Source organism: Chlamydotis macqueenii, chromosome 15 (genome assembly GCF_036417535.1).
Source record: "Chlamydotis macqueenii isolate bChlMac1 chromosome 15, bChlMac1.mat, whole genome shotgun sequence".
In the NCBI taxonomy this organism is placed as follows: Eukaryota; Metazoa; Chordata; class Aves; order Otidiformes; family Otididae; genus Chlamydotis; species Chlamydotis macqueenii.
This window is the reverse complement of record NC_141570.1, coordinates 500,863-514,837: the sequence shown is the minus strand read 5'-3', so window position 1 is coordinate 514,837 and position 13,975 is coordinate 500,863.

Here is a 13,975-nt window from a genome sequence, read left to right as displayed (position 1 = left end):
CGAGCTTGGGCTGGATGTGGGAGAAGACCTGCTCCACAAAAAGGGACCAACACCACCAACTCCAGAAAAGCACTGCTGGGAACGCTGGAGGGGGAAACGGAGCCTGCAGCAGCCACTGCCCGCTCCCCACCACAGCCACACACATCATGCACACGTGTACACACGTGCACACAGACACACGCGCACACAAACACACGCTCTTTCTAGCTGTCTGCACACAAAGCAAAATGCCAAGCAATTGAGTAAGTGTAACACTCCGTTTCAGTCCAGCCAGGGAACAGCCGGTGTTTGATCAATATTTTCCACAACAGCAACTTCCATGTGATAAATGCACTTACGGGGAAGAGGAACAAATTAACCTTCTGGTGCAGATGGCAGCTACTGCCTGGGAAAAAAGATGGCTCAATTCAGCAGGGAGGCAAGGGAAGAGCCACGGCCAGGACTCCTGCAAAACTGACCACAGAAGGCAGCATCTGGGAAACATTAATGAAAAAATCAGCCCCAGCAGCGCCCGCCCGCCTGTGCACGGGGAAGCTGAAACAGTCTGCCACTGCAAGCACCATCCGCGTGCCTCGGCGAGCAGTGGGGAGCGAGACCCTCATGCAGGGAGCAGCTGAACCAGTAGATAATATATATACTGGGGGCAGCTGATAGATGAAGAGAACAGAGGAATTGTGCTACAGCACCGAGCACGTGGGAAGATAAAAGGACTGGCAGCATCAATCCTTCCATGGTGACAAATCACTTGGAGCCAGGGTAATTCAGCAGCTGGCTGGATCAGAGATTGCATCAGAGATTTCTCACCCACAAGGCAGCTGGATGCAAGTGGCAGCGAGTGAAGACCGGCCACAGAGATACCATGCACAGGAGCAGTGCAGCCCAGGAAAACCATGAGTTAGGACCTAGAAGAGCAGGGAGATGGAAGGGGAATTGCCTTTGCAAGGAGGGGAAAGGCAGACAGACTCAGCACATAGCGAGTCCCTTCTTTGGGCTAGCTGCCCACAACCTGTACCTTAGGACTGGAGAAGGCAAGACAGACTTCAAGCAGAAAAAAAAAAAAAAAAAAAAAAGATTACAAGCTAGAGAAAGAGATCAGAAACTGTACAGGAATGAAGACATCCCTTTCTTTCTGACTATGTATCTCTGACCACTCCGGTTATTTTCACTCTTCTCCCAGCTGCAGACACGGGGTGAATTAAGCTCTCAATTCATTGCTCTAATCCATCATGAACTTGAGTTTGTCTGTATCAAAGTCAGCTGGTGCTGCACCAGCCTCAGCAGCAAAGCACACCAAACAGAACTCAGTGTCAGAGCCCGGTCCGTGGGTTGTCCAGGAGCTCAGCTTTCCCTCTGAGCCCCGTCCTGCTCCCCCGTCGCTGCCAGGTGTTCCCATCACTCTCGCTATGGAGATGGCGGCAGGGATGCTCGGGGCCAGCTCCTGTGCTACACCTCCCAGGCTGGCTGGGGTTTCTCTGTAAGTGGACTTTGCCCACTGGAATGCAGAAACGGAGTTGCATACTTGCATCCCACGGCTGCCTCTCTGCTGCCAGCCAAGTGCGGTCCCAGGGGCTCCACGGCACCCAGCGCTGTGCAGCGCTGCCGGGAGGGGCCCCCAGCCCGGCACCCGGCCCCAACTGCGGGGTGCCCGGTGCCTCCGCCCGCACCGTCTGTGGCCAGACCCCGCTCTGCGGGCGGGCTCGCCGAGGGGCTGCACCCAGACACTGCACACTGCCTTGCTCTAATCCACCCTGCACGCAGGGGCTCTTGACCCACAAGGCTGGAAATCTGCTCTGAAAGATGACGAAGGAAAAAACAGAGCACGCGTGACCTAGCAATGGTGAGCTGCAAGGGAGAGGGGTCGAAAAGTTCTGTTGAAAGAAGATGAAAGCCTGTTCATATTCTGGTTTCCTGCTGAAACAAATACACAGGGTGTGATTTTGCTGGAAATTCATTAGTTTTCAACGTATTCCCAGTAAGTTAATTTATCAAGTAGTAACTGCATAAATAGAACAGGCAAAAATGCTGAAAGTAGATTAAACATTGATGTAAGTATATATTGATTTGAACATTCCTGTGCCTTTGCTTGTGACACATTAATAAAATTAAATAATATCTTAATAAAATGTCTTGGTAATTATATCTTTTCCCTCGGGTAAGTATGCCCTCCAGCAATGTAATTAAAACCAAAATTACATTAACCCTCCAGTGACCATTTGACAAAAAAAAAAAAAAAATTAAGAGTCTAGAGAGTTCTCTGAGCTCTCATGCCCAGCCAGATTATTCTCGGTGTGCTCAGTGTGGCTTTCGCATGCATCTGCACACCCCGTTTTCATGTGGACGATGGCTTGGGGAAAGATTGTCCTCAGCACAGCATTCAAATACCAAGGAAGTCGGGTCCCTGCTCTGTCTGGGAAGACAAAGGTGCCTTGAAGGCTCCTTCTCCTAGCACTGACAGGGCCTGGCTCTGGGAGCCCAGTGACCATCCCCTGCACAAGCGTGCCCAAGGCAGCTGAGCAGGGACCAGCCAGAGACAGGCCACCTGCACCTCGCCGGCACGCGGCAGGGTACAGCGCGTCGGCTGAGGGCAGCTCTGCCACGCCACGGGCACGATGCCTGGGATGGGCTTTACCGGGAGGCCACCAAGCCTACTCCTCCCCTGCACCCAGGGCAGCGGCAAAGCCCAGGGCTCCCCAAGCCGTCATGGCAAACAGTGCTGACCCGAGTCACAGCTGGCGATAGCCCTGCGCTAGCACAGCACCGCTCCCTCCCGAGAGAAAAACACTCACCAGTGAGATGAACAGGCCAGATGGGAGCAAAATAAGCATTTACCAAGAGATATTAGACAACCATTTTAAAATTCTGATGGCTCAAAGCAAACAGTCTGATTATGGGTCTGCTGGCTGTGCAGTAGAGACGTGGAGCCAGGCTTCCCCCAGATGCACCATGTCCCACAGGGACACAAGCACAGCCCAGGGATGCTGGAGAGCCTCCCAAGTGGCATCTCCAAAGACCACTATTTTTGTAACCGCTTCTTGCCTGGTTGCATGCACTGTTTCCAGAGGATGGCTGGATTGTTGCTGTCCTCGCTTCAGATTCCCAGTCAAAACCAGCCACGAGGTGCCAGATAACCAGGGCTTATGCATCTGTCTCTTTCTGCAGGAAGAAGGCCACACTCCAAATCCTGGCCTCCAGCACCTTACCCTTCACAAACCGATCTTGTTTCCAACAGAACGGCCTCCCCTGGTTCCCTTTGCTCTGCCAACCCAGCACAAAACCCTCTCTGACTCCTGCTCCCATGCCCATCATCTGTTCCCTCCACAGCACAGGGTCACAGCCAAAAATCAGCCATGGTGGATGACAGCCAGACACGGTCTCACGGGTTAGATTTGGGGTGAAGGGTGTGTGTGAGCTCTCTGGGGCAGAGGCAAGCTCTGCGTGCCACGCTCGGTCTCCTCTGTGGAGGGGTCCTGGCAGAGATGAGGCAGCCATGTCCTGCCGCCCTGACCCCCGCAGCCAGCCAGGTGCTCACGCTCCTGCCCGGCTGCCCGTGGCCAGTGCTGTGACCTGAACAAAAAGCAGCAGCTTGCTGGCATGTCAGGCAGAAAGCAGCAGCTGAAAGCCAGGTGTGAGGATGTGGCACTTGCCACTGCTTGCGGAAATCTTTCCTCTGTTCCTGAGGACCTGGCTGGGCTGGCCCGTCTCCTGCACACGGCAAGCACATGCCTAGGACCCGGCAGAAGCCCCCTCCTCACACGGGGGCACTCACCCCAGCTCTGACCGAAGAGCAGCTGTTCGGGAAGTTCACCAGGAAACTCCACAATTCACATGAGCGCTCAGAGCTTGAGGGAGAACTCATCGTTGACATCCAAGGCAGTGAAGCCCCCTGTCATTTCCCGCTCGGCAGTGATGAACGGCCACTTGCCCGCTGACGGAGACACTGACAATATGACCTTTCAGGAACCACCAAGTAATCTGTTTGCTCCAACTCTGCTGTGTCACACTGTCAGCTTGTCACCAAAACTTGCCACTCATATAACCTATTAGTTGTCCAATTTGTCTTTTTGTCATGGACCTTGACGCTCAGCCAGTGACTCTGTGCATTTTTAATGCTCTTGTTAGTCAATAAAGCACCACTTTGGAATCTGGGGTGTTCAAAGTCATCTCTGACACAGCACATCTCCCTCCTTGCACCCAGGGCATCCTGCCACACTGCGGCATCTCGCCTGAGCCGCCCCACAGGACACAAATGTGGCCACAGCCTTGACCAGGCTCTCCATCCAAAAACCATCTTCCATCCTGCTCAGGAGACTGGCCCAGGCTGGGCACAAAGGCACCTCCTGCGCCTTGGCCAGAGCCGGGCATGGTCTCCATCGTCTCTAGGCAGAGCAGAAGGTCTGGAGCCAGACCAACCACAGCATGGCATTAATGCCTCCTCCTTCACCTCCGAGCTGCGAGCAGGAGGGCGTGCAGGTAAGTCCTGCCTGCGAAACACAAGCACAGCCAGGCACCGCCAGCTGCATGGATGGAGGGGGGGCGATGGGGACACGAAGCAGCTCCAGCGACAGCTTCAGCAGGAGAGGTGTCCAGCAAACGGGGCCTGCGAGAGCACGCTGTGTCTGATCAGAGGCCTCTCCTCATGTTCTGATGCTGTGGCCACGTTTGTGTCCTGTGGGGCGGCTTAGGCAAGGTGCCGCAGCGTGGCAGGACACCCTGGCTGCAAGGAGGGCAAGGGTGGCGTCTGCATCACATAGACCCGTCTGTCCCAGATGCCGCGTCCAGGACCTCGATATAGCTTTATCAGGTGCTAGAGCTGTAACTTCCAGGACTGGAAGGCAGAAGCTTCCCCCACCCCCAGCAGATGATCACAGCTCCAGCTCTGAGCCAAATCCAACAGAGCAAAGCCTTTATGTCTTGGCTCGTACCACACAGCGTGCTTTGAGATGACTGCATCCTGTGCTGTGTTCATGTGGGTGATTTCATCTGAAGACCTCGCAGAACTCTGCGGCCATTCATTAGCACAGAACTTCCTGGCACCGCCAGCTAATGAGAGAAGGGAGTCAGATGAAAGAGCTATTCCTGAAAACCTGCATCAATCCTGAATTCACAGAAAAGGTTTTCTGCTTATTAGGGTTGGGACTAAAACAATCCTGCCAACTATCCTGCTACTTTACGTATCTAATAGAGATATTTAGCTGTTGGATACAATTACAAAATGACCCTTCAGTCGCATGGTGAAGAGTCTGGAGTCTCTGCTCACTTAACTTCTCAGGAACCCTTGTAACACTGTGTGCCGTACTTTATCACGCGTTTAAACACCACAGTTAAAACCTCAGTGTGACATTTTACACCTGACTTAGCCTGCACTAGATTACCTGCTGTTGGCCTGCGAGTGCATTTTTTACAGCATGCTGTGCCCTGAACTTGCATTGCGCCCACGGGGACCGAGAAAGCTCAGACAGCAACATAACCTTACAGCGCTCGGCGTGCTGGCACAGACCATTAGCTGCAGATGTCCTTCTGAAGATCAAGAGCACTTCAAAGCTTCCTAGACTCCTTCCTAAGCTCCAGAGGCTTGGAATATTTGCATGGCTTACACCAGCTGACCTTGATTCGTAAGGCAGCACTCAGATTTAGACTAAGACTGCTCCTGAAAGAAGTTTAAATGTCTCCCATTCTCTGCCATAAAATAATCAGTAGACCCATTTGCAAAGTTACATTTTCAGTAGCAAAAGCAAAGCCTTGATGCTTTATCTGCAAAAACTGTATGTCTATAAAACACAGACACAAAAAGAAAGTGCTACATGCAGTTAGAGTTAGGAGTTGTAAAGATCTACAGGAAGTTCCCTTGCACACAGGCTAGCTGAAGAGCTTAAGCAGCCCAGATGTACCCATCCCTCTGCACCTTTAACGCAGTCCCTGGCCCGACACCCAGATCCGAGGACGGGGAGGATCCCCCGTCCTGTCCCCAGCTCATCCATCCTTCCCCCTGCTGACGCACAGGCCCTGCAGCTGACTGCCCAGCCTGTGCCATGCAGGCCTGGGGAACGTCCCGGCAGAGCCGGCAGCCCGGCCATGGTCACACCACTCATCCAATGCTCGCAGCCCAGAGGACAGGCCGTGGGGCTGGAGAGGAACCGGGGCTGCCCCACGAGCTCAGGGGCTCCAGAGATGTGAGGGCAGGGACACAATGGTCAAAGTAACTGGCCAGCTGCTCTACAGATTTATCTTCCAGGGGGAAATGTCATTTCATTGCTGCCCTGAAACACATCTCCAGACAAAACAGGTTCATCCAACTCTCAACCTATTGAATGGCAAGGTTTTTCCAAGAGAAAAGCAGCAAGGTTGAAAATCCAAAGCTGCTGCTTGTTCTGCCAAAGCTTGAAAATTAATTTAGTGAGAATTTTCTGTGTGCTGAAGGACTTGATTTTTTTTTTGACCTCTTATAGCCTGGAAAAAGTCATAACTACTTCCTTTTGCGTCAAGGCTGTGATCTTCACCTCATACACAAGCATGTTTTGTGTGCCAGAACGCTGCACTGCAACAGATTCTTCTCTTCTGCCACCGGTGCATTAATGCAGAGAACTCGGGACAAGGCGATGGTCGAGAGCCATGTGTCACAGCACTCAACGCCTCAAGGCTTCTCACAGTCAGATGTCTTACAACAGACTTGGGGGAGACTCCTCACTCTAAGACAGCAGCGGAGAGTCTCTGTTCTTCCTGACACCCTTGGGACCAGGCAGCAGCTGTGTCAGTATTTGCGAGTGCAGAACAAGCACTGAAACAGTTACGATTTCTGCGGGCTGTCATTAGGTAATTTGCAAATACTCCAGCGAGTGACAAGTGCTTTGGAATGTGAGGACTGCTGACAGTTCCTTTTGTCAGTGCTTACTGTTGTAATATTAGTAGCAAAATAACTCAAATTCAGGTAATTTAAATGTTTCATGAAAGAAAAAACAACCCGATTGCATCTGCATCGTCAGAGGACCAGGGGCATTGACCTTCCCTGGGGAGCCAAACACTTATCCGTGCCTGGGAATTTGGAAGGACCGGAAACTCTGGCACACTGAGCTCATGCTGCTCCTTTCCACCATGGATCTCCTGATTTACTGAAGTGACAACAAGGATATTTAAGGAAATGAACCAGCCATTGCACAGAGGACAGTCCAAAAACCAAGCAGCAAACACCAGAAGAACAAAGACCAGACGGCTTAAGCACTGCAAGCAGCACAGTAGCGTTTTGTTTCAAAGAGGGGAAACGCACACAAAGAGCGGTGAGTTTCCATGCCGTGGCAGCTCCTGCCAGTGCCAGGTTCGTAGAAGAGCATCAATCTGACAGGAGTTTGTTCAGCGTCAGCTGCGATGGTGCTGTATGGGAAATGGATTTCCTCTTGGTATGTTCTCCTCCTGCAGAAGCCAGCTCTTGCCACGGTGACGGGATGCGCTGATCGGTTTAACAAGCTGCTGATGGGATTATGTAGAATCATACCATCGGTTTTTCATAGCTGTGTGAAATGGCATTTGCTGGAAACATAAGTCTGCATGGACCTAACTGAAAATGCAATGAGATCTGAGCCCCAAAGCCGCAGTGAAAGAGGAAAAGGCACACAGAGCCTGAATATCTTGAATATTTCACAGCGGAAAAGTCCAGCTTCCACAGAAGGTGAGCATCGCTGGCACAGCTCGGCTTTCTAGGACAGGGAGGGACTTTTAGCAGCACATGTAACAGAAGCTAACAGCAACGCACCAGTGAGCGACAGTGGAAGCAGCAGCTCTGGAAAGCTGGTCAGTCCACCTGCCACAGAGCCTGTGCTCGCTCCCGCAAGGACACATGTCGGCACCGCGCTGCATGCCAAGGAAAAGCCAAAGGAAGATCACTCCTGACCTTCACTACTGTCAGGACCCTAAAAAAAGGAGCTCAGGCTTTCCTAGTGAAAGGTGAACAGCTCACCTAACTTCATTAAAAATAGCAGCATTAGTTATTTCAGCCTTCCAGGGCAAGCATAAAGATAGATGAAAGGAATAAGGCAAGCTGGGAACATCAATAAATTACCGCAGCCTCTCACTGGCGGCAGTATTCAATAGTTTAAAATGTTTTCTGGTGCCTCAGGCAAGCAGAAGATTTGCAGAAGTGCTTCCCGGTGCCCATGATGTATCACTGTCACTCATCGGCCACCGAGTTGCATTTCCTCTTCCTTTCCACGCAGTCTGTGTAAGTGAACGGCTGCTGCCGCGAGGTAGAGATGATGTCTCTGTGCCAGCACGGGCTGCCCGGTGACTGGGTGTCAGGAGGGCGAGTGGCAGAGCAGGGATGTGGGGACGGCTCTCCAAGGAGGATCAGCCCCAGGACAGGTTATAACAGGGTGACTGCCGAGGGCAGGACGGCTGAGCCCTTGCAGCGGGGACAAGGGGCAACCAGGTGCTCGCTGCCCTGCAGCATCAAAATGGGGCTCATTTTCCTGGGGAAGAGCCGGGCCTCCATTTCTACATAAAAAGCCCGTGGAAACCCCACCCGTGGCGAGGATGGTCTGTGAAGGAATCAGTCTGGCCCCAGAAGGCACATGGGATGTGACAGGCCTGTGACCCTGCTAACACGGACGGCGCTCGAAAGCATCCTTGCAGCAGCCCAGGGAGAGCCCGATCCAATTAAAAGCAATTTTGGCTGACCTGCTCCCAGCAAATGCCATACCTGCACAAACATAGTGGACTGCTCCATGTGCCTCTGCCTGCTGTTGAAAATATTTAATAAACTCTGGAATATGAATCACTATCAAGGACCCTGAACATTAATTTTTGTCACAGTTGGCCACACTGTATCACCCTATAAACACCTCTCCAGTTTCAATTAACATTTCTCTATCTCCTGTCTCACTGAATATTATATTTAACTAATTTAAGAGGATTGGTAAAGATAGTTTTCACACTCCACAGGAAAGCATAATGAAATAATTATACCTGTACCTACAAAAAGCATGAGGATATTGCATAAAGAGCTTTAAAGTCATCTGAAGCAAGAACTTCTCCAGGAGACTTTCATTCCAGCTTTGGCTACTGAGGCTCCTGCTCAGGGCCTGCTTCTGGACGCCCGCACCGCAGCAGCCGCTGCTCCGCCGGCAGCTTCCCTGCGGAACAGGGACATCCTGCCAGCCGGAGGACGTCTCCACTCCTCCCTGCCAGGCCATCAACAGCGACAAGCTGCGTCCCTCCACGGCGCACACTTGGGAGGCAGGCACAACGGACCGGACAAGCCTCTGGTCAGCTTCAAAACGCAGGCCTGGCCAGAGCCCGTTCGGGATGGGAGGGAGAGCAAAGCAAAACCTCCGGGCTGATGCCGCAGCTGTAGAAGCCTCAGCACCAGTTGCTGCAGCCTGCCAACCCACTCCTGTCACCCACACCTGCTCTCCAGCATAGCCAGGCCCTGAACGCGCTGATGTCAAACCTACGGATCCAGCCAGCATCCCCAGTCACTTCAAATAAAGAATCTCCTGGAAGCCATCTTTGCCCTCCCCCAAATCCAGCGATAATTTCATCCTGCCTTCAGCCCTGCCGTGTATCCCACAGGGCCGCACAGCCATGTCTGGCTTTGGTCTGATGACATCTGCAGAGCTCCTGAGCTTTTTCCCTCGTTTCTCATGCTGTAACAAATGCCTTCAGAATGAACAGGTTTTTGCCATGACAGACTCAAAAATTGATTATTGTTTGTCCTCATCTGTAATCTCATTTGCAAGAAACCAGTAGCCCAGTTTTTCCAAACCATAGAAATCTAAGACTGTAAAGCACAGAAGACAACCCAGTGTTGTCCTTTGTGTAAAACCTCTCCTGTGTTTGAAGGCTGTCCCACTGCAGACCAGCGAGATTCAACTCTTTCAGCCTTTCCTTGTGAGCCATGTTTTTTTCGATCTGTCTAATTTCTCTTGAAATTCTCCAATGCTTCACCAATTTCTTAGAAGAAATGTATATTTATTATTTTTAAAAATAAAATATTTTTATTCCCTGACATCTCATACAGGGGGAACAATTATACCCAGGCCCATACAGGCAACAATCTTGTTAATGCATTCTAAAATGATAACGCTTTGCGGCAACAGCAGGGCATTATCACACCCACATCCTTTCCTGCAAAAACGTTGCCTTGCCAGATATTTCCTATATATATATATATATATAGGAAATACACAAAGGAGATTTCCTATATATATATAGAAAATATATATATATATATATATATTTCTGCCTTTGATTTCTCCTTCCGTACAGAATTTGAACTTTTGCTGCTTCCTTTCTGATTGTAGTTGTGCTCAGCACTTGCTTAGGCTCTTGCCTACCTGATGCAGGCCAGAGTTATCAATCTGTAAGCATACAGGCTCTGCACTCATCCACACCAGTGTTCATTAGACACCCCCCCCCCAGTTTCGTATATTAAACAAACCCATTTCCCCAAAATTTGCTTTTCTTATCTTTGTCTCATCTCCACTTGTGCAAGCAGTCCACTGAGGAGGGCAGAAGTAGCATATCTTTGCAGGAGCACAGCTTTATCTTGCCGCCACGTGGCTGAGCATGGTGGGAAACTCCACGACTGGCAGGAGATGTGGGGGACGCTCCGCGCAGCAACACTCTGATAACAGCATCCCTCGGCCTCCTCCCCATAGTGTGGGTAGGCACCTCTGAAAGGCGGCTGAGGTGGTGGCCCCGGCTGCGGCTGGACCAAACCGTGCTAGTGGGGCTCTGCCCGGGCGCTGAGGCCGGGGCTGGGCGCGCTCTGGCCCACAAGGCCCTGGGGACGCTCCACGCCCCAGGCAGTCGCAGCGGGGTTTTTGCCGCGGCAGGAGTCAGATTCACGAGCGCTCCTGCTGAGCTGAAGGACCAAGGTGAGCAAGAAATTGTCACCGTGTGCCTTGTTTCTGCCGCCATGAAGTCATACTTCCCCTCGTGAAGGTAGCGGGGGATGTAGGTTATGGGCATCATCACTGCAGCTATTTTTACCGTGCAGAAATTAGCCCAGCAGGAATTCTATTCCATTAAATTCCGTTATTCTGAGAAGGGAGACTCAGCACTGACTTCAGAGAACAGCAGCCACAAAGCCTGCAGGGAGGCTCAGAAAGGACAGAAAGGGAAACAGCCACTGCGGAGGGTGGGAGGACACCGGGCGCCTGCGGGCGAGCTGCCCCCGGCCACCCCAACCCCTCTGCCCGTGACAGCGGCTCCCTGCGAGGGCTGGGCTGCATCACCCCTGCCCACAGGGCCTCACGCAGCATTTCACCAGCTCCACCAAAGAAGGGGACTGGATGACCTTTGGAGGACCCTTCCAACCCTGACCATTCTGTCTGATTCTGCTCCCTGCTCTGGTGTTTACATCTCCTCATTCAGCACTGCTATGAATTTCCCAATTTAAACACATCATCTTTGAATAAGCGTCATTAGATGTCCACTCTCCACTGCTTGACAGACTTTCCTGTTGTCCTTAAAAACAGCTTCAGAGTGCCAGATAACAAGTACTAACTATATGTGGTCACCTAGGAGACAAGGGGGATTCCCAAAAATCAGTGCCAGAAAATGTAGTAATCCACAACTAATTAAGAAAAAAAAGTGAGAAGAATTAGACAAGCCCTGTGTGTTCGCAGTTGCGCTATTAACAGTGCACACATCTGCCCATGAGCTTTTGTGGGGGCCAAACGCCCAGGATAACGACACAGGATTCCCAGAGCCCACGGGGACGGTCCTGCCCTCCCCCTGCGCCCATCACGGAAAGGGAAACGGCTTCTCCACGGCAGCTAAGCTTCAGGTTTAGATCTGAATAGAGATTGTTCTTACTGAGGAATTTGAAATGAAAAGGATTATTATTAGATGGAGCTACAGTTTTTGTTTCTGTGCACTGCACAAAACATCACTCACGGGGAGGAGCTGCTGGAGTTGACAGAGACCAGTAAAAGAGAGGAAGATGGCATCCATCCTACTGGAGACACTTCCATCCTTACACATTTCTGCTGATTAGAGGCCAAATGTTCAGAGGCAAGAGGCCACAGAGCTGAGCTGGTCCGCACATCCAGCACCAACGGCATCGCTACGCCTGCACAGCTCCAGCCGGCACAGACGAGACGCCAGCGCCGCTCCTTCTGCCAGATGTGATGGCCAACGCCTGCGAGTCTCGGGAAGATCTAGCGCTTGGAGGCCCTGAGCAGCTCGGAGCACATGTGTTAAAGATAAAATAATATTTTCCTGGTTAGCTCCCACACTTTATTCAATGAAGTTTAAAATCGTCACCCTGACTCAACCCATCTGTGCAGATGCCATAGTACTTTCATTTTTAGTTTGGAGAGGAAGAAAATGCAGGGTGAGCAGATAAACTCAAATCAGGCAACTGCTTTAACTTCTTTCCCATAACTTTGTAGAGGTCAAGGAGAAAGTGACAGGTGGAAAAATGTATCTTGGAATCCCAGCTAGAGGTTTAAGATTCACTTCCGAAGCGCGTAACTGCAGACAAGAGACGAGCAGGATGCATGGGCGGGATCGGCAGTGCTGGATGCCGACAGCGAGCAGAGCCTGCCAGGACAGGAGCGGGTGGCTCAGCACTCCCATTGCCGGGCTGAAAGCGCTCCCGCTCATGCCTGCTTTTCAACATTAGGCAGAAAGTTCAGCTTCATTCTCCAAACAGACCAACCTAGCGCAGCTCAGCCTGCGAGGGCTTTGGCCCTGTCCTTCCCTGAGCACTGCTGCAGAGGCCAACGGTTTAATATTGTCATTTCTTTGGATTGTAATGCTCTCATTTTAGCACAGCAACTTATTTTTAATAGAGTTTGGAAGGATTTTTTGTGTCTTCACTTCTACTCCAAGGATGTTTGCTCTCAATTTATTTCTGCTCTTCTTATCTTCTCAGCAACTGCATCTCTTGTTCCAAGTCCTGCTCATTTTCTGCTCCTTATTGTGATTTTTCTTTAATTTCATCTTGTTCCCACACTTCCCAATCACACATTTCATCGCTTCTGCTTCCCTATTGCCAACAATATGCGATTTCTTTATCTTAATTGTATCACCCAGTCATCTCATTCCAGGATGGCATCTCTTTACCTCACAGTACAGTCCTTTTAATCATGACTGCTTCTGGCATGTATAATAATAGCCAAGACAAGCTGTTAGCTTTCACCTCCCAGTTACAGTCACAAGTTTTTTTTTTCATGTAATTCCTAGTGACAACACAAACTGAAAACTCTCCAGACATCACTTCATACAGACTGCAGAAGAAACCCGCCACCCCGCGAGCTGCTCTCCTCAGCTCCCAGCTGAGCAGCAGGGTGATGTGCAAGACCAGCCCTTGGGGACAAGAAGCCTTTCTGAAGCATCAGCCCCAGCTCCTCGCAAGCAGCCCATGAGCAGAAGTCCCCGTGCACCGTCCTGGCCGGCCACGCAGCTGGTCTCTGCTGTCTGCCCCCCCAGCCGCTGCCAGGGGAGTTTCCTTCCCACAGAGCCTGGGCCCTACCCAGTCAGTGCCACTGCTCCTGCCAAAGCAGGAGAAGTGTGCAGAGGTTCAGAGGACAGTGTCACAGGCCGGTACCAAGCCTCCAACTGCACGGTCCTTACAGTCCAAGGCGAGCACAGTCCAACACCAGTGAAGGGGCAGAACATGCAAACACTGACAGAGATGTACAGGAGGATTATCAAGAGAGACCGCCAGCAAGGGGCACCGGCAGTGACTGGGGGAGGGTGCTGGACCGGTCCTTGGGGAGCACGAGCTGTGCAGGCACCCGCCAAGCGCAGCTCTTCACAGATCGCTCCAGAGAGCTCAGCGTCACGGTGCCAGGACAGGGGGATCCAGGGTCAAGGCACGTCCCTACCCAGAGGACAAGGCCAGGGTGCGATTTTTTTAGCGTGCATGATCACAGTGAGCAGAAGGGTCATGGGAGCAGGAAAGTACTGCTCTCCAAAGGCTGAGACAGTCATCCTTCACGGAACGGCCAGGACAGAGCGAGTCAGAGCCTGGAGG